The sequence below is a fragment of the Halichoeres trimaculatus genome, unplaced genomic scaffold (genome assembly GCF_033239565.1).
Source record: "Halichoeres trimaculatus isolate MK-OKI-2021-1 unplaced genomic scaffold, fHalTri1.1 fHalTri1_scaffold_51, whole genome shotgun sequence".
Lineage (NCBI taxonomy): Eukaryota > Metazoa > Chordata > Actinopteri > Labriformes > Labridae > Halichoeres > Halichoeres trimaculatus.
The window spans coordinates 82,873-105,704 of NW_027437230.1; the positions used below are offsets into that span (position 1 = coordinate 82,873).

General features: G+C 42.6%; 3 long non-coding RNA genes across 3 annotated transcripts; 1 reads left to right on the forward strand and 2 right to left on the reverse strand.

The window, feature by feature from the left end:
* The first annotated feature begins 505 nt into the window (after positions 1-505).
* LOC141786596 (uncharacterized) lies at positions 506-1,603 on the forward strand. Its single transcript, XR_012597858.1, has 3 exons — positions 506-666; positions 1,011-1,287; positions 1,417-1,603. It is a non-coding gene; the product is annotated as an uncharacterized LOC141786596 (long non-coding RNA).
* Positions 1,604-2,387: 784 nt separating this feature from the next.
* On the reverse strand, positions 2,388-3,132 carry LOC141786587 (uncharacterized). The gene is made up of 3 exons (XR_012597853.1): positions 3,046-3,132; positions 2,699-2,810; positions 2,388-2,583 (listed from the first exon to the last, which is right to left on the reverse strand). It is a non-coding gene; the product is annotated as an uncharacterized LOC141786587 (long non-coding RNA).
* Positions 3,133-16,593: 13,461 nt separating this feature from the next.
* On the reverse strand, positions 16,594-17,582 carry LOC141786586 (uncharacterized). Its single transcript, XR_012597852.1, has 3 exons — positions 17,538-17,582; positions 16,935-17,323; positions 16,594-16,696 (listed from the first exon to the last, which is right to left on the reverse strand). It is a non-coding gene; the product is annotated as an uncharacterized LOC141786586 (long non-coding RNA).
* Between the last annotated feature and the right edge of the window lie 5,250 nt (positions 17,583-22,832).

A 22,832-nucleotide genomic window follows, 5' to 3' on the forward strand; every position in this document is an offset into this window, starting at 1 on the left:
GCTCAGGCTCCTTCCCCGCCAGAGAGGTGACGTTCCACGTCCCTAGAGCTAGCTTCTGCAGCCGAGGATCAGACCGCCAAGGTCCCTGCCTTCGGCTGCCGCCCAACTCACACTGCACCCGACCCCTATGGCCCCTCCTGCGGGTGGTGAGTCCACGGGAAGGGGGTCCCACGTTGCCTCTTCGGGCTGTGCCCGGCCGGGCCCCATGGGAACAGGCCCGGCCACCAGGCGCTCGCCATCGAGTCCCACCCCCAGGCCTGGCTCCAGGAGAGGGCCCCGGTGACCCACGTCCGGGCAAGGGAAACGCTGAACCATTGTTTGTACTCATCATAAGGGGTCTGTGTGAGCTACACTTTGTCTGGCCCCTCCCCTAGGACCTGTTTGCCATGGGAGACCCTACCAGGGGCATAAAGCCCCCGACAACTTAGCTCCTAGGATCATTGGGACACGCAAACCCCTCCACCACGATAAGGTGGTAGCTCACTCATGGAGGGGCACACAAGAACTTGTGTTTTTGAATGCTTTGTCAGGTCAATTGACTGTTTGTCCAGCTATTTTAAACGAACTGACACAGCTTCACAGTCTCATCAATTTAGAAAAGGAGGAAAGAGAGCAACATACTGACATACAAACATTTATATCCGGGAAGAGTGTTCATAACCAACGGTATGTTCAGTAATAGTGATACCAGATGCTAGGTTGCCACCTCTTTCATACTGTGCTGTGGTAGTATGTTGGCAGACAACTACTTACTGGGGAACTTTCATGTACAATTTTTTTTCACATATGCATAGGCTGTATTGACATGCAGTATGTATGAAACAAGTTCTAAATCTTAAGTGGGTTGTGCAAAAATACAAAATAAAGAAATTCATTGTTTGAAATATATTTGATATTTTAACATTTATTTTTTGTGCATCCATTGGGGATAAAAATATTTTAAACAAATTAAACAGATAATTAGAAACACTTTTTTGATTATTTTTTAAAAATGTATTTACATTTTCCAGAATTGAGCGGCTGTGGAGAGACCTGTGGACAGCTGTAACCTGCATCTACTATGATGTTCTCCACTACCTTGAAGAAGAGGGCTTCCTCAGCATCGCCAATGAAATGCACCTCTTCTGCTGCCACTTTGTGTTCCTCCCACGCCTGCAGGATGACCTCGATACTTTCCACAGTGGCTGGGACAACCATTCACTAAGAACAGAGGGCCACATGACTCCTAACCAGCTGTGGGAACTTGGTCGCACACATAATCCAGTTCCGGGACCAGACAGCATAGAGGTTATGCATATGTGTAATTAGAACAAATCATTTAATTAAAGATATTGAATCAGATCTGCTAAAAGCACAAAATATTTTGAAGTGTGTCCACTTTTACTTTATACAATCTAAAATGCTTTCTATTTGTAGGGCATGGATATCCCCAACATTGACTGGGAAGAAAGTGGACTTCCTTGTGATGATCACTTGAGTGTCATTGTTCCACACACTGCATGCCCACTGACTGATGAACAACTGACATCTTTGAGAGATGCAATCAACCCAAGAGCTGCATCCCAGTCTTTGGGCTGTGATATCTACATATCTGCAGTTCAATTTTGTGAGCAATTTCAAGATACCTAAATAAAATGATCAGGAAGACTTGTTTTGTGTTGAACCTTTAATGTACTGTCAGATCAATCTGAACAAGCTTGAAAACATAGATATAGTTCTCTTTCCTTTATCTCAGACATGTAGATTTTTCACCTACCTTGACATGTTTCGGCGGAAACTTCCGCCTTCCTCAGAAATGTCACCAGATGATAGGTGTGACGTGTTAAATCTGCTGGTGTTACCCTCCTGTCAAATTTTCTGACAGGAGGGTCACGCGTCCCGCTGTCTGTTCTCCTGTGCAGGACGCTGCTCCAGGTGTGTGAGAGCATGTATGCCCCCACCTCCCTGTTCATCATCCCTGGGCCCTGTTTCCTGATCTCAATGGCTTCCCTATTCGTAATTCAGGAAACGGGACCCAGGGACGATGCACAGGGAGGTGGGGGCATACATGCTCTCACACACCTGGAGCAGCGTCCTGCTCAGGGGAATGGACAGCGTGACCCCGTCAGAAAAATTAACAGGAGAGTCACACCTCCATAACACCAGCTGATTTAACACGTCATATCTATCATCTGTTGACACTTCTGAGGAAGGCGGAAGTTTCCGCCGAAACATGTCAAGGTACGTGAAGAATCTACATGTCTGAGATAAAAGAAAGAGAACTATATCTGTACAACTTCAAGACATAATGAACACCTAAGCTTGAAAACAACATTTAACTTCAGCCACTATGTCTGATAAGCATAAACTGAGGCCCAGATGTAGCTCACACAAGACCAAATCCAGTATGACAAGTGCAAATACAGGCCAGGATGTCATTTTTGAAAGATGGGTAGTCCTTATAATGCCCTGGAATGCGCAAGGTCTCAAAACAGGTAGATGATGTGGGGTATCTGCCCCCAATGATTTCCACAGAGAGACTCTGTGGTACGACCTCCCATCCGGTCCAGAATTTCACCAAGTTGGTGAGTTCAGCTGGTGTTGCTACGAAGTAGATTCAAATGGGTGATGATTAGTCATTAGAATAAATAGCCAACTATTGCACAAACAGCTTAACTTAACAGAAGATTAGACAAACTCTTAAGACGAGTAAACTTACCATTGGTTATGAACTGTCGCAGATAGCCTGACATGCGGCACTTAGTTTCGATGGAACAGTCTTCATCATCACTGTCATCCTCACGAGGCCATGTGATTCGCTGAAGAAGTACCTATGTTGAAAAAAAGAAAATAGAATGACTAAGACAATAATTTTGATTCTTAAATCAATACTCATTACACTCTTTGGTCAAACATAACTGGTTGATACCAATGATGTCAATTGTAAGTAATGTATAGGAATACATCAGTAACAAGAACAAGACAAAAATGGACAGTAATGGATGCCTACAAGGTATAAAAAACATTTTCTACAGCACTAAAAGATAATATTAAAATAAATTCAACCTCCGCGCAGACATTTCCTGCCACATCTTTAGGAAAGAGTAGGGCCACTGTGTCAGGTCTTTTGGTCATCAGTGTCCACAATGGTGTCTCTTCAAGACCTCGTCTCAGCTGTTTTATTTGCCGTGTCACACGTCCTATTACCTGTTAAAAGTAAAAAGAGAGTAAGAACAGAAACCATCAGGAAAAAGTGCAGTATTTTTTATTTTTTTATTTTACCAAAAAGTAACTCAAAAGACTCAAAAACAAATGTACAGTCTGTTTGGATAGACATTTATCAAACTAAGTTTCACTCACAGCATGGATCAACAGCTTCTCAAAAAGCCACCTCCTGTTGTTCTCAGTTAGGGAAGGGAGGTCCCATGCAAAGGCCAAGTCCTGGATGCTTTGTTTATCTTTATCAGACAGTATGGATCCCCCTTCAAGCTTTAAGACAATAAGGGATGTAAAATATCTCGTCAAGGACAATGGATACCAGAGATGGCAGTTAGTGATGGCATGTTGTGGGCTGATACAAATACTCTGCTGATATTAACACACATTCCTAATGGATACACAATAAAAGGGATATACGGATTCATTTTGGTGTTGGGAGTATATATTTGTATACATATGTGTTTTTGTTTTTTATAGGGCAGTTACTTTAGTGCATTAATTAGATTAATTACACCACAAATTAGTGCGTCATAAAAATGTATCGCAATTAATCATAGCACACAAACATTTTAATATTGGCCAGCAGGAGGACTCGTACATGGCAGTGGCACGTCACTTCACACATGCGTCTCTAGTCAAACAAAACAAAGCCCAGGTGACAACAGGAATGGCATATTTAAGACTTAGTCTTGTTTTATTATTGAATTGGTTTATCTATATTTTTACTACATTCTTTAATAATGCATCAGGCCTAACTGGTTTGCTGGATGTCCTCAACCTTTTTCTTATTTTGAATTTGATTTATGAAACACACTGAAAGTGAAATTTGAGTTGCCTGATTGAGCTAAGAATTTTCTGGACAAGTTGCCCTGACTTTTGTTTTATTTAATCACCAATAAAAATGTGGATTTATAAATCTTCACTTCTTAGTGTATTCATTTGATTAGTCATGCACAAAAATTTTATAATATCCTAGAATTCAAATTCTTTATTAGGGTACTTTAAGCAGATATGAGATTAAAATGTGATTAATTAGATTTATTAATAATAAATCCGCTAATTAATTAGATTATTTTTTTTAATCGTCTGACAGCACTAGTTTTTATATATGTTTATATGTGTATCCACAAAATGAAGAGTTTTATGCTCTACTGTTAAGTGTCTTGGGATAACACTTGTTATGAATTGTCGCTATACAAATAAAGATTGATCAAATAAAAAGGTATCCACATTGTACAACGTATTACCGAAAGACAGAAAACTGTTTTTTAATTAAACATACAAGCCTAATTGTTTCCCTGATGTCCAGGTCTGGACAGTCCTCCAATGTAACGGTGGCAGTGTCAGGACTCCCACCAAGCAGAATATGTACAAAAGCAGGGCTGAGTCCCTGAAGACTTGGGGTGCGTCTCAATGCGTTAACTTCGTGCTTCCTCCGTCCTATCTCCTCCACGACACCGGAAGTACTTTCCCAGTCGCCATTTTGAAGACTGTCCCAAAGCGATAATTGCGCTCAGAGGAGAGAGGAGAGAGGAGACTGATCGGAGGAGCTATGATCGACGAGACACGAGAGCCGGCTTTGCGGAAGTCTTTTCACTGACCGACACGCCCCCATATGGAATATCACTCTCTGATTGGACGCTGCAGCAGCTCAGACTTCACATGAAACTTCACAAACACAACGGAGTTTAATGAGAGAAAAGACGAGCTGAAGACGGGCACAGAGGATCGTTCAGAAACTGATCATAAATCTGGTATTAAAGGGTTTGCTGTGAGTTTAGATCACAAAACACTGAACACAACCATCATCAAATCAATATAATCAGAAGATTAATACAAAAAACTGACTGATCAATAATATCTTCCTGAGACACAATAAGGTGGGTCATATTGATAGTAATATAACCCACTTTATCTGATCGTGAACTCTGAAGCTTCAGAGTTCACGATCAGATGGGCTCAAGATAAAGGATAAATAATTCATAAATAATCTCACAATTACGCATTTTACCGGAAAAGTGATCCGTGAGCTTCTAAACAGCACACAGAATAAACAGAGAGCAAGTTTTCTTTATGGTTACGTGTGTGTTTAACTGGTTAAAAGAACAGACAAATCTCTGTTACTGTTTCTGTTTGATCAGAGTTATTACAGCGCACGTGCCCAGACGCACAAACAGCTGTTAGAGCTGACTGACAGATGATCCAGAGGTGATCAGCTGATGCCGTCATCACTGAAACTCGTCGCTTCATGCGACGCTCCGAAGGAGAGGATGTCCCATTGCTCTATAAAACGAATCTCCTCCGTTCCTCTCTCCTCTCTTTATTTCCTCGCGTCTCTCCCATGCATCTCTGGTGGGAGGGACTAAGACGCAAGAGAACGACGCAAGTGGAGGAAGGAAGGATGGAACTTTGGAGCTTTGAGACGCACCCATGGTCCTCCATGAAGAAAGGAGTGGCCTATCATTCTCCCCGCCATCATGAACATCTCACTCTCCACTAGAAAGTGAGAAGCTGAGGGGACTAAATGCCCAGGCTCCCCCTCAAAAAGACGTGTAAGCTTTTTACCTGCTGTTAAGAAATAAAAAACATTAATCAAGAACAATAAGAAGAAATAGGCCTTGTAGTATATTGGATTACCAGAAGTGCTATACTAAGTTTGGTCCATAGGTGGCACTGTAGCTTTGTGGTGTTGTTACTTTGTTGATGTTGAGACCACAGAATAAATGTGGCGATACACTGAAATGAACATGGCTCTGTCCGCATTTGTGTTTCCCCTGGGTGTGTATGAGAGTGATTCCTCAGAAACTGCATTTTATTTTGGTGATAGTCTGGCCAACATTAAGAGGAGCTTTTAGAAATTTGACAATGCTGAAAATGCTAAAAAAAAAAATACATACCAAAATTTATGCAAAACCCTGACTTCAGTTTTTCTATGCATGTTGAGAAGAAAAAATGGGTTACGCCCTCTCCAATAGCAGTATCTCCTGTAAAACAATGTCAATTTTGGAAGCAAAAGCACAAGGTAAATAAGTGAGTTAGATTTTGACAATTGTAGCTTTTAACTGAAGCTACCTTCAAGTTTGCAATTGAGGGGTCGTCCCCATTCCACATTAGGCCGCTTGTAGAAGGAGATCAGTGCCATGTCCTGTTCTTCAAGGCTTTTTCTGATGTCCATGCTGAGAAGTAAGGGACTCTCTGTATCATGATTACGCAGAGAACTGCCAGCACACTGAGAAATGGCCTTGCTGGGGTCAGTGATGGTTAACCAGTCTAATATGAAAACAAAGGAAATAAGGTTGTTTCATTACCAATATTTGTTGTTGAGACAGCAAAAAGAATTCAAAATTTCAGATGTAACATTATATCTTCCTTAACTTTCCTATGCTACTGCTAAGCCTGAACAGCACCTACCATCTGTAATAGCTGTAGAAGATCTGGATGGTCCAGGCATTGCTTCTTGGTCTCCCTCAAATGTAACGCTTTCATGTGTCACCTCTTTCCCTGCCCTTCTACCCTCACAAAATTATTTTTGTTACAACTGTAGAATAGGCAGGACAAAGACTGAAAAGACAATGAGAATAAAAAGTACATAGATACCTTTCCACACACGAGGAAGTATGTACCTCAATGATATCAGTAGGAATAATCTTCGTGCAGACAGGACATTCCTGCACACCTGCTGATTAGAGGTTGAGAAGAGTGTTATTTTCAAAAAAGGGGTTTCTGTTTTTTCAATACCAATACTCACAAAAGCTGAACATTAAGAGTTCTTACACTGTCTCTCTTCAAGCCGACTGGTTTCCCCATTGGCCAGGTTATCGTCGCTACAGAAATCCATGACGTCACAAGATTTGATGTGCTCTGTCAGGAGTGGAAGGGGAACTTCTAATCCACACTTCTGACATGTGGCTTTTGGCATGTTGCTGAATGCTACATCAGTTAGTGGCAGGGGGTTTGTGCTGAGTTCTTCTTGGATTGGGGCAATGTAAAGGTTTTTACACCCACGACTTAAAGATTTCAGCATCACGCCAGTATAGCCAGTATCACTGGGAGTCACAAGATTGAGTTGTCGGCTCCCCCATCCACCTACAGATAGCAGGAGTGGAAGATTACATTACAATCAAAAGTTATTAGATAATCCAAACATTTAGTCAAAGCACCTAAATATGTCATCAGAACAGACCAGGCTGAAGAAGTAACCTAAAACAAACCAGGTGTTTTTTTTTTGTTTTTTTTTGTTTTTTCCCACTTCTGCCAAGGAAGTTATGCAATAATCAGCATCTGTTTGTTTGTTTCTCTGTTCGTTACATATCTAAAAAAAAAAAATGGACGGATTTCAATGAAATTTTCAGGAAATGTCAGGATTGGGACAAGAAACAAATGATTACATTTTGGGAGTGATCCTGATCACCGTCTGGATCCAGCATGATGAAAAATGCAATTTATTTGAATAACCACTGAACTAAATTAGATATGATTATGAATCCACTTGCTAATGGTATGTTTTCATAGTCAATGATTTTAAATAGTTAGATGAAATAAAGGTAGGACTAACATTAATGGTGAAAATTACAATCTGAGTGAGGACTGTGGTGCTGGTGGAGGTCTGCGCTCTCTGACCTCAGCTCAGATATGCTTGATATTAAACATGCAGAGTTCAAAGTATAGAGGTTACTGTGAAGAATACATTTTAAGTATTTTGTTTTATGAAAAAGTACCAGTATCACACAAACTAGTGTTGGCCTACCTGAAGGTTTGTAGAGCAGCCACCCACCAGTAACTGACCCCAATTTTGGGAATAAAACTTTGAGGGCATCACATAACTGTAAGCAAAAAATGTATACACATATAATCTTTCCCAAAAATAGTGTCAAAACTTGAAATCATGAAGAGCATCAATAACACTGCATGGAATTCTAAAAAATCCATATAACTTCAAAACCTACAATACTAAGTTAACAATTGCATGTTTTTACCTCCTCATGTGTTGTGCTTTCATCTAGATGAGCAGTCCTACGGCCCAGTCCTGAATGCATATGGACTATTTGCTCCTCCTCTTTTGGAGTTTTTTCACATCGCTTTGGCAACAAATAGAAAGCCACATCCAGTGGCCTAGGCCTCCTGGCAGGAACAGGACTTGCTGTGGGAAATCGCCTTTTTCCCCTGCCCCTGGTGAAAATACCTGGAAAGGACCTACAGAAAACAAACAAACAAAAAACACTAACTACAACCATATGTGACATTATTAGAAGATTATGTATTATCAAGTCCTGCTATAACTTCGCTCATTTCATAATTACTTTAATATTAGCCTTAAGTGAGAAGTTTATGTTTTAAACTTAAACAAACTTTTCTTCACCTGGTCATTTCCATTTGAACTGGTTCTGTTCGTCTCTGTTCTCTGCAGAATTGTATCCAAGAAAATCTATTAATAATCAATACATCTAAAATGTATGAGTAGTATAAGCCATATGTACACAAAGTAAATTTCAATACTAAACCTCATTTGTTGATTTGTGACTCCAACACTTGCTGAACCCTGCTGACCTGATGAGTTGAGTAGTTGTAAAAGGCGGTTGGCTGACTGTAAAATATTATCAGCATGACTGCCCTGCAACAATGCAGAAAAAGCAAGAGGAGCATTAAAAATTGGCAGAACGAGAACATGAATACATTTTACAAAGTTACTCGTTACTGCACTATAATTATGGTGACCCTACTGTGGTTTCCAAAGGGTGAACACTTAAGATATGCGTCCTACATTATACAACAATTTGAAACAAGCTATAAAACTATTATCTAGATGGCGCCGCGGATGGTCGCCTCGGTACTGCGCTCTCTCGTACTTTGTGTGTTTTTGTGTTTTTTCAGTGCACTCTGCTCTCCTTCTCTGGTCACTTTCACCAGGGAAGAGCTCATAAACATTGGCCTGACATCTGGTACAATTTTTCCACCGGTTTTCACTGAACCAGGGAACTTTACAGATGTTTTGGTCGGAGGAGCAGCAGCTCTGTATGGAGTTTACAGAAGACGCCGGCGCGGGAAGCGAGCAGGCGCGCTCGTGAAACTGAGGCAGCGGGGATTACGCACTGCGCTCCCGTCTATCCACCTGGCCAACGTCCGCTCTCTGTCAAACAAGATGGATGAACTGCTGCTCCTCAACAGGAAAAACTCAGACTTTGGCAGATCCGCCGCCCTGTGTTTCACTGAAACTTGGCTCAGTGAACACATCCCCGACAGCGCTCTACATCTGCCCGGCTTCCAGCTCCTGCGCGCGGACCGCGTAACGGAGCTCTCAGGGAAGACGAGGGGAGGCGGAACATGCTTTTATATTAACAAAGGTTGGTGTACAGATGTCACAGTGTTGAAGAGGACATGTAGCCCCCAGTTGGAATCCTTTTTCATAAATTGTCGCCCGTTTTATTCACCGCGGGAGTTCTCCTCGTTTGTGCTGGTCAGTGTTTACATTCCACCTCAGGCGTGCGTAACAGAGGCGCAGCAGCAGCTCGCCGACCAGATCACAGACGTGGAGAGGAAGCATCCAGACTCCCTGCTCATCATTTTAGGGGATTTTAACAGAGCAAACCTCAGCCATGAACTCCGAAAATACAGACAGCACGTCACGTGTCCCACCAGGGACGCGAACATTCTCGACCATTGCTACACCACAATAAAGGACTCATATCGCTCTGTTTCCCGTGCAGCTTTAGGACTCTCTGATCACTGTCTGATCCACCTTATTCCTACCTACAGGCAGAAATTAAAATCTGCAAAGCCTGTAGTGAAGTCAGTGAAGAAGTGGACGGATGAGTCAAGGCAGGAGCTCCAGGCCTGTTTTGACTGCACAGATTGGAGCGTCTTTGAAGCTGCAGCCACAGACATTCATGGACTTACATCAGTTTTTGTGAGGACCTGTGTGTGCAAACCAAGACCTTTCGCACATACAGCAACAATAAAACTTGGTTTACTGGGAAACTGAGGCAGCTTCGCCAGGCCAAGGAGGAGGCCTACAGAAGTGGGGACAGGCTCCTGTACAAGCAGGCCAGGAACACACTGACAAAGGAGATCAGAGCAGCTTAAGCCGCGTTTCCACCAAGCAGTACGGGTCGGTTCAGTACGGTTTGGGACGGTTTGGGACAGTTAAGTCTGATCCCGTGTGCGTTTCCACAGCAAACCGTGCCCTCTCGTGGTGGGCGGCGTGTAAGCCGCATGCCGGAAGCCACAGCTGGTAAACAATAGCGCGACGCCGTAGCAGCTTACCCCCCGATTAAATCCAACAAAGAAGAAAACGCGACACAGTAAACAAAGAGCACAGATGGAAGACATGCAGCATTTCGTTCTCTCTGTGATTTTCATGTAACTCTCTGTTACAAAGTGCAATCAAGCTTTGTTTCAGAGAAGTCTGTGAGCTGCCAGGAGAAATGCAGCCGCTGTCGGGGTAAGTGACGATTCTTTTGACCAATCATCCGTCTGCAGTGTGTTGCTCCACCTCCCGAGAGCGGATCGGTTCAGTCTGGCACCCATACGAAAGGGTCCCAAAAAAGTGGGACGGCTCGTCTCGGTTTTTAGGGATCCGTCCCGGGATGAGTCTGTGGAAACGCCGCTAAAAGCGCACCGTACCGAGACGAACCGACCCGGACTGCATGGTGGAAACGCGGCTTAAGAGGAGCTACTCTGAGAAGCTGAGAAGACAATTCTCAGCGATCCTGTGTCGGTGTGGAGGGGCCTTCTGGAGGCCGTCAACTACAAGAGACCATCCCCCCACCCTGTGGAGAACCCTCATCTGGCTGAGGAGCTGAATCTGTTTTACACCAGGTTTGAAACAGACTCCTTCACACCCCCCCCTCATCCCATCAACAAAAGACTACCTGCCCCCCTGGACAGCTCCCCCCCCTCTGCAACCCCACCCGTACTGACGATCCGTGAAGAGGATGTGTGCCAGCAGTTCCAGAGACAAAAGATCAAGAAGGCTCCAGGACCTGATGGTGTCTCCCCCTCATGTCTGAGGGCCTGCGCGGACCAGCTGGCCCCCATCTTCACCCGGATCTTCAACAGATCTCTGGAGCTGTGTGAGGTGCCCTCCTGCTTCAAACGCTCCACCATCATCCCAGTCCCAAAGAAACCCTCCATAACAGGACTGAATGACTACAGGCCCGTCGCCCTGACTTCTGTAGTCATGAAGTCTTTTGAACGCCTGGTGCTGAGTTACCTGAAGGACATCACAGGACCCCTGCTGGACCCCCTGCAGTTTGCCTACCGGGCAAACAGGTCAGCTGAGGATGCAGTCAACATGGGACTGCATTACATCCTACAGCACCTGGACTCTGCAGGGACGTACGTGAGGATCCTGTTTGTGGACTTCAGCTCGGCATTCAACACCATCATCCCTGACATCCTCCACCACAAGCTCTCCCACCTCTCTGTGCCACCCCCCACCTGTCAGTGGATCTCCAGCTTCCTGACTGGCAGGACCCAGCAGGTGAGGCTGGGGTCCATCACATCCAGCACACGGACAGTCAACACCGGCGCCCCCCAGGGGTGTGTGCTCTCCCCACTGCTCTTCTCCCTCTACACTAATGACTGCACCTCAAGGGACCCCTCTGTGAAACTCCTGAAGTTTGCGGACGACACCACCATCATTGGTCTCATCCAGGATGGTGACGAGGCCGCTTACAGACAGGAGGTGGAACAGCTGGTCCTCTGGTGTGGTCAGAACCACCTGGAGCTGAACCCGCTCAAGACTGTGGAGATGACAGTGGACTTTAGGAGAAACCCCCCTCCTCCGCCCCCCCTCACCATTCTGAACAACACTGTGTCTACTGTGGACTCCTTCCGGTTCCTGGGATCCACCATCTCCCGGGATCTGAAGTGGACCTCCCACATAGACTCCATCAGGAAGAAGGCACAGCAGAGGTTGTACTTCCTCAGACAGCTCAGGAAGTTCAACCTGCCCCAGGACCTGCTCATCATCTTCTACACCTCCATCATTCAGTCTGTCCTGTGCTCCTCCATCTCGGTTTGGTTTTCCTCAGCCTCCAAACACGACAGGCACAGACTGCAACGAACTGTCAGGGCTGCAGAAAAAATCATCGGAGTCAGCCTGCCCTCCATCCAGGACTTGTACAGGTCCAGGACCAGGAAGCGGGCTGGCAACATCTCTGCAGACCCTTCACACCCCGGACACAAACTGTTTAAACTGCTCCCCTCTGGTCGGCGTTACAGAGCTCTGTGCGTCAAGACGTCCAGACACAGGAACAGTTTCTTCCCCCAGGCCGTCACTCTGATGAACACTTAACCTGCTTTAAAAAAACTCATATACCTCATGTACAGCCACAGTCTCTCTGTTTCTGTTTCTATTGCACATCCATCTTCCATTCCCTGTTGCAAGTTGCACATTTTTTTATGACATTTATTCAGTGCACTATTTTTCCTAACTTAAATTGTGTATATATTTTTGTATTTACTCTGTGCAGAGTTCTTTATTTAATATTGTAATAATTATTATTCTTTTTCTACTACTTAAACTCTATTTTTCTACTCTTGTAATTCTATCCACATTTGTCCTGAGAGAGTGCAGTTTAAACCGGAGTCAAGTTCCTTGTATTCTTGAAAATACTTGGCCAATAAAGGTGATTCTGATTCTGATTCTGATTCTGATTCTGAAAACAATATTATGTATTTCTTTGGGAAAAGACACTAATTCAGGGTTATTAGACATGCTTAACTATGCCCAAAATTATCTTCATTCAACTCTCAGCAGAAGAAACATCACATGGTATGATATTTCAGTAAAAAACACTTCTGTGTCAGATAAACAACACGATAAACCAGTCCCGTTAAGTGAGAACGAACTCGAATCTGCGAGGCTCAGGAGGCTAACACACACCGGGTCTACGAGGTGAGCTACCGCAGCGGCCCCACACCACGGCGAAGAAGTTTTAGCAGGCCGAGATTGTCATTACTTGCCAGATAACCCAGCGATTGTTTACAACAATCAGATAACGACATCGTTGTTCCTCAAATCAAAAACGTTCATCCGTGTTGCCCCAAAACACAATGTACGTACCGTTAGCAAGCTGCTGACGCAGTTTTGGCGAACGCCACGTAATAAAAGTTGAGTATTGTTATCGTTCAAAATAGCCGGTTAACGTGCAGCATGTTAAGTCATAGCTATAATGCAATTTTCAAAACACAAATGACAAATAGCATAAACAGGCTTACCAAAGCTGCGTCATTGGAGTTGGTCGACATAGTTCACTCGAAACTGTCATGGTGTCATAAGACCAGTGGAGCGCAACCTGATTGGCTGAGCGTTGTACGACTTGACCAAGGGATCGATTGCTTCCCCTTGGTTACCCGGATGTTGAGACTGGATTATTTTTGACACTGAATTTCCTGACACTGAATTTTCTGGCACCGAAATTCTCGAGACATAGATATTTCTTTATGTTGAATTCTTTTTAACACTAATTTTTTTTCGACTGGATTTTTTAAGATGTTGATTTTTTTTACACTGAATTTATTTCAACATGGACAAATATAAAAGGGGGAGAATAACCAATCAGCGCTTAAAATTCGATGTTTTTTAATATTCAAAGTCCAATTTCGATGCTGAAAAAATTCAGAGTTAGAAATTCATGTTCAAATCCTGATGGCACAGTTATACTTCCATAAAAAGGTCAATTCATAATGAGGAATTCAAAGGCTTCACAAAGTTTTATGGCTTTACAGAACAATTTAAGGCAATGTAGGTATTCTGTACTTGTTACATTTACTGAAGGTAGTCAACTTATTAGTGTACACACCACTCTGTGGTCGTTGCCATGGCCAAGCTGTCTCCTGAGACAGAATGGTCTCCAAACACAGAGTTCCTGTACTTGGTCCCATTTTGTTGTATTTTTCAACCACAGAACTCAGGATCCCCTTCTCCTCCCTGATTTTGCGGCGGATCCTGGCACGACCTTTGTTGCTGTCTGTATCTTTGTAGAGACGCTGGGAACGTTTCCTGATACTTGCCACCAGCAACTCAATCCTGCTTGCCAAGGCATCCGCATCAGTCAAGGTGTTGGTCTTTGCTGTAGAGAGGGTATATTTGTTTTGCACTTCAGTGACTTACAATATCAGTGCAATTCAATCTTAATTTTATTTAATTCTCGAATGGCATTATAAGTTAATGGCTTGCAAAACTGAGTGTTCAATGCTTGCTCTCAAATGAAAGCCTACAGAGACCATACCTTATTTTAAGAGATTAAACCGGATGTCATGTGTCAACATAACATTATTGTGTATTTCAACATGAACAGGTATCAATTACAAAGTATCAGACTAAACCCTGAAAGCTTCATGAACAGTTTTCTTACTTTCTGCCCACTCCTTCACATCGCTGATCCACTCTTCCAATTGGCTCTCAGTCACTGCCAACTGGGCTTTCATGGACTCCAGGTTCTGCAGCTGGTTTTCCAGAGCTTTTGAGGTCTACAGTCACAAACAATCACAGGTAATAAAAATAATGAAATAAACACTCAGTTCACATCCCCAACTATTCCTATCAAATAATATTTCATACTTGAAAGGACAAATAATACTTATGTAATAATAAAGGATATAACGTTATTACTTTCAGATTGCGGGACAGTGAGGTGGCCAGGTTGTGAAACTTTTGCTGATTCCAGCGCATGGCCATGTGTGTCAGCATGTCTGTGCGTCCTGTAACAGAAAATGTGTTACCTCTATCCTGTACCATTTGGTATACCTGAGTTTCTACGGTTTTCACCTCACCTCCTTTTGACATATGTTTGGTGGTCACTGCTATCCGCGAGAGGAAGGCATTGCACTGTTCCACCTCCTCGTCAAGTGTCAACCCAGCCCCCTCCTGATATGCCCCACTCCATTTCACCTTTTTAAAATATATTCCAAAAACAATGCCAATTATAACTTCTCAGTGCTGATATTGAGATGTAGACAGTCATTTTGTCTGATGCTAATTGTTACTTACTTCACACTTGAAGTCATGGGCTTTGGCATGAAACACTGAGAGGAAGGGCTTCATGTTTAAAAGATACTGGAGCTCTGGGCAGCTTTTTGTGACTCTTTGCAGGTAGGGCCAGTACTTGCAGGTCACATCCATGCAAAAAAATGTTATTTGCCTATTTTCTAGCTTATTTTGTAAGTACAGGGGATAGGCAAAAATTTCTCCTCTGTACATATTGAGGGCACACAGGAGCACTCCATGCCAACAGACTGCAAGTTCCAGTCCCTCCTCATCTAGCTTGCTGGCAGATCTTTGGGAGGTCTCTCTGGCTGCTGACCACTCCCCTCCACAAATACCTCTCCCAGAGACCTACAATATGAAAATTTATTCATTAAAACGGTCGAAAGACGGACCTCAAAAAACACTTCCATAAAACACAATTGTATTCCTGAACATATATAATTACAGTCTGCAATATTACATGTTTGGTTGTGCTCTGTATGTAGTCGACAGATTTTGAGACGTCTTCATCCTTTGCTATGAAGACGCCTTCAAAGATGGCCTGTTCCTCAGATCTAAATAAAACAAAGGGACAGGTGATGATATCTCACACTCTCGGGTTAAAAGACTTACATTGTTATTAATTTAAACACTGTGAAGTTATATATATACTTTGAAGTACCTAGCTGCATTTTTGAAGCAGTAATGCTTGCGGTTTCCATCAACAGAAACTGCAAGCATGTCCGGGCTGCAAGCAGGACAGGCGAAGGGCTCCTCCTTGCAGATGCTGTTGACCTCAAATTGAACAGCCTCCCACTCAAAAAAACTCTTTAAAAAGCTATCAGCTGAGATCTGTCCACTCTATCATAAAAAAAACATCAACAGGGAAATTACAAACAATGATACTAAAACAAATGCATTTTAAGGACACCAGTTTTCAACAAAGATATACAAATAAATAACATGGGACAAAGACCTTCAATACTCACACGGCCAAAGCGGACAGTTCGCCGATCCAGCATTCTTAAAAATGCCTGACAGGACAGTCCTGGTGCAACCATTTTACTTTCTTCAAATGAAATAAAAGTAACAATGGCAAAAATGGTGGAGAAGTGAAGGGTAGCTGGCCAGTAGTCACTTCGAAGAAGGTCATCAACTCCAGCAATCCAACTGACCTGGCCTGTTTCACATACCAACTCAGGCATGCTGAGCTCATGGCGTCCTGGAAAAAAAAAATGGAAATCCACTGTAATGTTAACTGCCCTAGATAATCATTTTTTCCCTCTAACGCAGAATGCATCACTCGATGTTCATGTGATTTTTTTTCCTTCTAACAATGTATGGCAACATGTGGGAGTTGTTGAGAAGAGACAGATCTTATTAAACAAACATTTCAATCAGGACCAAAGTTCATTACATTCTTACCATTCATTGTGATCACTGCCACAGTCTTCCCTGGTTTGACACTTAATGACGGTGTTTGACAATCACAGACTTTGTCAGGGATTTCCATGGGTACAAAACGCACTGAAAAGCACAAGAAAACACCATATGAATGACATGAGAGAAGAATTAATTACTATATTGCGTTGTGACAAATTTCTGACCCAATTCAACTACAGTTTACCTACATGACAAAAATGTGACATGAAGCACATGACTGAAAAGTATTAAAGTCACCCAGAAGAAGCTGCAATTGAACCCTAAAGTGCTCAACAAATCCAGTAAGAAAATATATTTTTGAAACTTACAAACCAGAACATACCACATGGGCAAAGGGTGTTACACTTTATAAAAGTTGTTGGAGGCAAAGGCTGGAAGAATCCTGCTGTACAGGCATCTCTGTTGTGAAGCACATGTCTGGTGTGCATGCTGACATCACATTCAGAGCAGAAGAAGGGGGATGGCTGGCAATCACGACATCGGACAACAGCTGAATTCCTTCCACACTGTTGGCAGACACGGTTTGCTGCATTTTCTTGTGCTATGGTTGTGTTCACAAGACGTGGTCTCTCTGCCCTCCAACTCTCTGAAAAGAGAGTTTTCTTGTGCTCCAGTTTGATAAAGCCAGAAGAGAAGCTCTTGGGGTTGGCTCATCCACCTCATCTCCAGTGGTATCACTGAGGGATTGCTGCAGATCTTGTAAGAACCCCTCTATTAAAATGGTACAAAAAAATAACAAAGATCTTTTCAATTTTAAAATGTACCATATGAAGTAGCTTTGAATGGTGTAACTGTCCATTATTCAATTCTATTTGTATTTGTGATGTAATACAAAGATGTATTATAAATTGCAGTTCTATCAGAAACAAGTACATATTACTCAACTTTATGCTGTGGGATAATGGAGAATAAATTAAGTAAATACCAAGTGTCTCTGGAGAAATGGCTGGGGCAAATACAATCTCAGGAGCATCAGCAGGAGGATCAGTCTTCCGAGTCAGCCGGGCTACACTCGAAAAAAATATAGAGAAAAAAAATTGTGACATTATAATGATTGTTTTTTTTTTTTCAAAATCTCAGGCTGTATAAAAAGAAAAAGATCTTAAACATTGTGAAACATTTGATATGAAAGCAACAATGCTACCCCATTTAGGTCTAAAGCCAAGACATTTCGCAAGACTTCAAGACAATGTAATAAATCTGACAGCAGTGCTAACTTTTGTAAGCTCATACAGAACTTAATACTCCCTTTGACACAGAAGTCAAAGTGGCCTTACTGTGTCTCTTTCAAAAATGATCCAAGACCAGTGATACTGCATTTATTTTGCAAGTTAAAATCTGGATTTTTTTTTAATATTAATAATGTAAAAACAATACTGACCTTGATTAGACTGATTCCTTATTGATCTTGGCCGTCCATGAATTAAGTCTCCTTCACAGGTTCTCTTTCTCCACTTCACTGTAGGTCTTGGTGCTTCTGGTGCTGCTGCAGCTTGTTCTCTCTGCAGCTCCCTGAGCAAGTCATCTGCACTTGCTAAATCACCACTGACCTGTGACTGATCAGTCAGGCTATCTACAGCCATAAGCAATTCCTGAAGTTCAGAATCACTCATGGTGACTGTGCAGATACAAACGAAGAACAGAACACAACACAAGGATACGGACAAGGGACAAAAAGTAAGACAGAACACGATCACAGAAACAAACTTGGAAACAATAGACTTATGGACAGGTAAGACAAATATAAACAGAAATAGAGTCAGACACAGGCTAACAGGTGAGACAAGTCAACAGCAAGGACAAGTTAACAAGAGAGACAGACAGGGCTCTTAAAAGTGCCTTTGGGTTGTTGTGGATTTTTCAAACCAAAATATATGAGATGACAAATTTGAAGGATCTGTTGAGGGGAAATAACAGACACAAGTTACCAAAAACTAAACAACCTGCATCAGCCACTTGTGTTTATTACTGGCTACTGACCAACTATCTTGAGATGGTGTTACGCAGTGAATAAAAATATATCATTTATGGAGATTAGCCTATATACTTCCTCAGAGCAATTTTATTAATATAAATTAAAGGTAATATTTTGAAGGGGTTTGCCTAAAGCAGGATAGTTTGTAAAATAATGCCTGCATGATCGGCAAGTACATTTTTGGAAACGTTCAAAACAACATTCAAAATAAAATCATTACATGATTGACTCATAAAACACTCATAAAGTCTGTTTTATCTTCATGAAATTAAAAAGTAAACTATTACCTACAAACAACTGAATAGACAGATACTGAAATTAATGTTTTAAATTTCCTCAGTCATTTAATACTTACAGGAAGCAGGGGAGAAATGGGGACAGCGGGAGGTGAGCTTTTTTTCTCGTAGGATCCATCCGGGTATTTCATAAATATTCATGCTGCGACTTGATCCAATTTGTCCGTTGGGTAATACGTGCAATAGCAACAGCCAATCATGAAAGCATCTGCCTATAAGAAGACGTAACAGTATGAGATTCCCGCATCTATCCTACAAAAAAAAAATACGCAAGCGGGAAGCACTCGCAATCGTCGCTGGTCGTAGGCTATGTAGGCTATACCATGGCGTCATAACACGTCCCTAAAACATTTATTGAAACAAACTATTTAAGAAAGCGTTTCAATGATAAGTAAATTCACTTCACATCAACATTTTAAATTATTTTTAAATAAATAGTTTTAAAAAGATTTGGTGAAGCAAAGCTTTTGGGTGTCGTCACTATGGAAACAACCCACGGGATTGTGGGTAGTGTAGTACCTTCGGCCATCCAAAAGTGAGATCGAATTCATTATTTCTCTGAATCGAAAGGAACATAAAGACAACTGATGGACTTAAACATTGACACATCTTATTGAGCAATTAACAATGACAAATATATGTTTTTTTGTAGAGAAATATCGCGTATAACATAGTAAAATAGCGACGAACGTGAAAACTGTCAGACAGGATAGTACTTCCGGATGTTCTTTCCCCCGTTAACCAATCAGATGTGAGCTCACAACGTTGTAAAACGCCACACTCGGTTTACATTGGAGTGAACTGGAGACCCGCAGCGTCTCATGAGGACGCAGAGGGAGAACTTTTGCGGCAGCTTCTGACGCCAAAGGACCCTGACCAAGCGTCGGTTTTTGACACGCTGGGAGTGAGACTGTGTTGCAAAAGCATGCTCAACAGCTATATTGCCTGTAGGTGTAAGTATGAGCGTGAAAGGTTTTCTGTCTATGTGTCAGCCCTGTGGTTGGCTGGCGACCAGTCCAGGGTGTACCCCGCCTCTCCCCCAATGACAGCTGGGAAAGGCTCCAGCCACCCTCAACCCTGAACAGGATAAGCAGTTTAGAAAATGAAAAAATAACTCCTATCTTATCCCTGATTGGTGGAATTGGTAGTATTACAACTCTCCCCATGTTACAACCATACCTGGTCTCCCCTATTCTAAAAACCAAAACCTGAGTCAGGATCAGGAATCTTTGTTATGGTTGTTATTTGTGTTAGTTCAAAAGATGGTGTCAAACTGCACTGCGCTGTTCCAGATGTGAACTATGCAAACGTAAATATAACTTAAGAATAACCTCCGTTCCTGAGGGTAAATGGTAAATGGTAAATGGACTTGAGCTTATATAGCGCTTTTCTAGTCATGGACCACTCAAAGCTGCTGTACACCACAGGTCACACTTACCCATCCACACCCATTCGCTCTCACATTCACACACTGATGGATCCAATCTTTACTATGACAGCTATCCATCAGTATATCTAACACAATCACACCCTTTCATACCCATTCACACACCACTGACGCAGCAGTGGGAGCAACTAGGGGTTAAGTGTCTTGCCCAAGGACACATCGCCATGTGTCGCCCAGAGCTGGGCTTGAACCTGCAACCTTCCGATCACCGACCAAGCGCATTCTCCAACTGCGCCACCGACGCCCAAGGTGAAGGTAACTCTAATACCGCGGCCACACCAAATGTGAATTTGCGAATTTAAACGTGCGTCATGCCTGTAATGCGTTGCATGAACACCAGGGTCTCAACGCTGGACTATTTTGACAGTGCAGGCAGAATAGAGAGCCCGCTCACTTATAGACCAAGAGCCCAAATGAGCATCTGAAAAACAATCAGCTATGGTTTCAAAAGCATGACAGGAGAGTGTGTGAAAGCCTTGGAGATCACAATCAAGGCCTGCTGCCTCTTCCTGTCTCCTCAGCGACTTTCACCCAAGCCTGAAAAGTTCTTTCTTTTTGTAAACAACGATGCTACTACGTCGTTACTGAAAAATGTAGTTAAATTACTAACTAGATGCTATTTGATGTTACTGCCCAACACTGTACCTCTCAAATGTCTGAATCCGTTTTTATCAAGTTACAATGAATGTTGTCTCTGTCCTGTTCTGCTGGAGCTACAGGTGACACGGAGATGCAGCGTGCTCATCTCATGGCTCTACTGATCCCAGATCTGCATGGTCACTGTTTTTCCAGTGATCAGAAATCAGCTCTCTGCAGCCTCAGTCCGACCATATTGTGGTAGTTAAAAGTGTAAAACTGACTCTAGATCAGTCAGTCAGCCATCACCATTGATTGACAGCATTTCTCTTGTTTCTTGTGTTAACGAACTTGGCCAACTACCTATCAGATCTGAGGTGGCCAAAGGGGTGGCCAATGAGTTTTTAGGGGTGGCACCAGGCCACTCCCTAAAATCACCACTGCTCAAAGACTCCATGAAACCCATAGAAATCCTCAGGTCAACACCCAACAGAAATTGTTTGATTTTAATGAATTTGTGTTTGCTAGGTTGTTTTTGTTTATTTTCCCTGCTGTTGAACCTTCAACTTTATTTTCCAAATATCCATTCATTCTATCAATCTGCCCTTCACGGTGATGAATTTTCAGCCCGAAGAAGCCCATGGAGTCTAATGTTGAGGCCTCGTGCCTGCAGTAAACAACACTCTCAGCATACTACTGGAGAATTAATCAAATGTGTCACTTTTCTAAAAGTCTTTCGTCTGGAATCCTAAAAAAAGAAGCTCCACTTTCTACCTTCCTCAGATTCATCTATACATCCCTCTTTCATGTTAAAGCCTCTTAGTCATTACAGACAAACAGTGTGGATAGGTGGGTAGTAAACCTAAATTCCTCCAAACTTCACTCTTCATTTGGAAAACCAGCAGTGCTGCAGACTGACCACATCAAAACACTCCACTGGCTTCAGCATCACAGAGCATTCTTTATGTGCAGATGATGTTGGATTGCTCAGCGTCTTTGACCTCTCTACAAAGATGACTGGAGTAAGCAAACTTCTCATTAAAAATAACATCCAGTAAAGCTCAGACTTCTCATAATGAACCCATCCTTACTTTAACTTAACAAGATGCATCAGAGAATATATCTCATAATGCAGTACAAACATTTTTGCTTCAATGTTTAAGGGTGCACTATGGGGAATATTTAGGTGTATCAAGTGGTGCGATTCTTGACTGAAGGGCTACTTTGCTTGCCCCTTTAGAAAATGAAGTGATGGTAGCAGGAGGTACTGCATACTGCTTTTGAGGGTATTGAGTAGTGCGACTTGTTTTCTTGGGTCTGTTTTTTAGCCTCACTGGTCTTCAGATTCAGAAAGTGGGACTTAGATTAATAGCAAAATTTCTTCCGTGAGCCTATAAGTATTTTATAGGTATGCTTATATATTTTGTTGATGTGAAAAGATTCACTGGTGTTTTGGGGTGGGTATTGATAAGGGTCAATTAGAAATGGTTCAATCCATCAACATCATCAGCGTCGGTGGCGCAGCTGGAGAATGCGCTTGGTTGGTATTCGGAAGGTTGCAGGTTCAAGCCCAGCTCTGGGCGACACATGGTGATGTGTCCTTGGGCAGGACACTTAACCCCTACTTGCTCCCACTGCTGCGCCAGTGGTGTGTGAATGGGTATGAAAGGGCGTGACTGTGTTAGATGTACTGATGGATAGCTGTCATAGTAAAGATTGGATCCATCAGTGTGTGAATGTGAGAGCAAATGGGTGTGGATGGGTAAGTGTGACCTGTGGTGTACAGCAACTTTGAGTGGTCCATGACTAGAAAAGCGCTATATAAGCTCAAGTCCATTTACCATTTAATTTTAAACATTCCCTTGTTGATTCTTTACATCACCCTGGAGGAGCCAGCCTTACATTGGCTATTCTGCCCCAGCTATC